Source organism: Hakea prostrata, chromosome 9 (genome assembly GCF_041222555.1).
Source record: "Hakea prostrata isolate BN-2017 chromosome 9, UWA_Hpros_2, whole genome shotgun sequence".
Lineage (NCBI taxonomy): Eukaryota > Viridiplantae > Streptophyta > Magnoliopsida > Proteales > Proteaceae > Hakea > Hakea prostrata.
The window spans coordinates 44,553,447-44,556,674 of NC_142608.1; the positions used below are offsets into that span (position 1 = coordinate 44,553,447).

Consider the following 3,228-nt stretch of genomic DNA (forward strand, 5'->3'; position numbering starts at 1 on the left):
TGTGGGTGAAAGGGTAAGGCTGTGAGGGTACCTTTCAGCTCAACTCTCTTCAACAAGGTACCTCCAGTGACCTCTCTACCAGGAGAGTGCCACTCAAATGGCATTTCCACGAATTCACCCAGTAGTGGGCTTTCCAGTTTCAGCTCAACTCTCTTCAACAAGGTACCTCCAGCTGACCTCCCTACAGGAGATGGTGCCACTCAAATGGCATCTCCACGTATTCACCCAGTAGTGGGTTTATATATATATATATATATATGGCAGGGTCACTATAGGGTTTAGGCAAATTAATAATACATGGGCTCTTATAATATATAAACCACATAATCAGATCTTCTCAACCCGATGTGGGACTAAATAAAACCATGGATAAAAGACACAATTAGAATAAATATTTATAAAATTTTAAACATATTTACAACACTATTTCCCAAGGATTTTTTGAATAATGTCACTGCAGACTAAATGGTCAACGAATAATGTGTGTATAGATACCTCCTCCTTATACTACATGTAGTATTAAAAAAAAATTATTAGCTAGATTCTATTGTACCTCTTATACCATATGGAATTATATTATATTCTAAAATCATTGCTATTTCCAGTGACATACAATGATACAATACAATGATCTCATAAATATGAAATTTAGGCTCTTTTTTATTTTAGTATCAATTATCATTCTCTATTTTGTGTATTTAGAGAAATGAATCTAAGAATTTATAGTTTTGCCAAAAACGAAAAATGGTTTGCCAACTTTCATCCATAATAGAATATGGAATGAAAAATAAGTTTGGTACGACAAAATAAAAAAGTTAATAAAAAATAATAATGAGAATTGAGAATATACTATACAAGTTTGGGAGTGAGAAAAATCTGAAATAATAGTGTTGTGGTCGAACCTCTTGAACCAAGTAGTCCGACTAGATTGAACGACTGTTTGACAAATCAAGATTAAATCAAGCAGACCACACGCCAAGTCTTTGAGTCACAATCCACTTTTATACTAAAGATAAGAAGGAGACTCCATGAAGATAGGACGAAGAGTCCATACCAAATCCTATCAACCCAATTTCATATGAAGATCAACTAACTCCAAAGAGATAGTGAAGGAACTCTACTATGACTCTAACATAGAGAACAACAGGTAACTGATCCCAAACAGTTATAAATACCAGCGTCTTCACCATTATGAGGGATGCATTCTTGAGTTATTCCAGTAGCTTGAAGATTTAAAAGTAAGTTTGCTCGGTGCATAAAGAGAGAATTGACTTGCTCGTTGGAGACGATACTCAACCACCCCGGTCGAGTACGTTTATTGCAAGTTTGCACGTTCGATGAACCGAATAGGATTTTGCAACAACAATAAGGTTCTCATAAAAATAATGTATGTTTACCATTATCACCTTAATTTGCATTTGAATTTTATGCGGCTTGCACAAAAATGAATAGAATGAGTTTTGAATCAAGAATCCATAATAGACAAAAAGTTGTTATGGATTTTGAGGAGTAAAATAGGTTTTAAATTGAAAATGAAACATATTAAAATTATCAAAAAATAAGAATAAAAATGAGAATTAATATCGAAAGGGCCCTTAGTCTATTCACGGCCAAGAATGGTTTGTGGTGAAAACCTATCAAACAAATTACATGCCAGTAGCAACATCGAACCCTTGCTAGTAGTTTGGCTAGAAATCCATCAATCTCATGATGTGGTGGAGAAGGTGAGGAGCATTGTTATAAACTATCATCAAAGGGAGCAAATAAATTGTTTCAGTTCATCACTATAAATGTACTGAACTGTTTAGCGAGAGGAAGTGGACTGTTAAATTCTCAACAGTCGAGATCGAAATCTCGACCAAAAAATGTGATCTGACGGCTGAAAATCTTGCTGAACAGTCCAATGCAATAGTAGTGAAGAAGGATCACAAAGGGAAAAGATCCTAACTGGTCAATAACTCATGCATGCATGGTGTAAACATGACGTGATATGATAATTAAGGGTGCATACATCATGCAACCATGTCAATGCAGGTGGTTGAATGTAGTGAGGTGGCATCTAGGGTGGCAATGAAGGATGAAACATAAAACACAACCATACAGTAGTACTTCGGTTGCAACTTTGAACCCTATCTTTAGATAAAACACCCACTATAAGATCCTACACCTTCTACCATTCCTCTTCGTCATTGTTATATCAAATAACTCCATTCTCCAGTAACTCGAAAGAGAATATGGATCCCAAGTGCTCCAGCTTCTCTTTGGTTATCCTTGCTTTTTTCCTTCTCTTTTCTCATGCAAATGCCTTCAACATCACAAGGCTTCTTGGCAATTACCCAGAGTTCAGTAACTTCAGCCGACTTCTAAATGAAACCGATCTTGTAAGAGAGATTAACAGTCGCCAAACTATCACGGTTCTCGCCGTCGAAAATTCCAAGATCTCTGGAATAATGGGGAAACCAGATGATGTGTTGAGGAGAATCATGATGCTTCATGTTATTCTTGACTACTATGATCCTCCCAAGCTTGACAACCTCTCAAAGAAGTCAACCCTCCTCACCACCTTATTCCAATCTACAGGCCAATCCATTGGCAGGCTTGGATTCTTGAATGTCACTAAGATTTCCGATCATTTCATTGCCTTTGGCTCTGCCGTGAGGGGTTCACCACTTGATTCCAAGCTTGTACGATTGGTAGCTTCTCAGCCCTACAGCATTTCAGTGTTGCAGATCTCAGCACCTATTGATCCTGAGAGCATTGAGACCTTACGGCTTCCTAATAAAACATCTGCTGCTGCTCCAGCCCATGCACCAAAGGCCCATAAAGGCCATAAAGGCCCATCTAAGGACCCGGTTGAATCCCCTGTAGAGGCTCCTGCACCATCTGATGATGAGGCTGAAGGACCATCTGCTGAAGCTCCAACTGGTGATGCACCGGCACCAAGTGATACTCCGGCAGCGTCTCCCCCTGCACTGATTTCCGAGACACCGAATGCTGAGTCACCTTCTGAGTTGAACGGTTCGACAGGTGAAGGAAAGACTGTTCACTCTTTAGCGGGTGCCATTGTGATTGGTGTGGCCACATGGTTTGCTATGTAATGTTGATGATCTTAAGATAGGAGAATTATGTGCAAGCTGGCCCGGATGAACCTCATTCCAAAAAAAATAAAAGTCAAAACCTATAGTTAGATCAAATTCTTTGTTTTTTTCCAATTCAAGCTCTCAATTC

The 3,228-nt window shown here is 38.5% G+C and overlaps 1 pseudogene; it reads left to right on the top strand.

Moving 5' to 3' along the window:
- The first annotated feature begins 2,234 nt into the window (after positions 1-2,234).
- Positions 2,235-3,098, top strand: LOC149005286 (fasciclin-like arabinogalactan protein 14 pseudogene; annotated as a pseudogene).
- Positions 3,099-3,228: the final 130 nt, after the last annotated feature.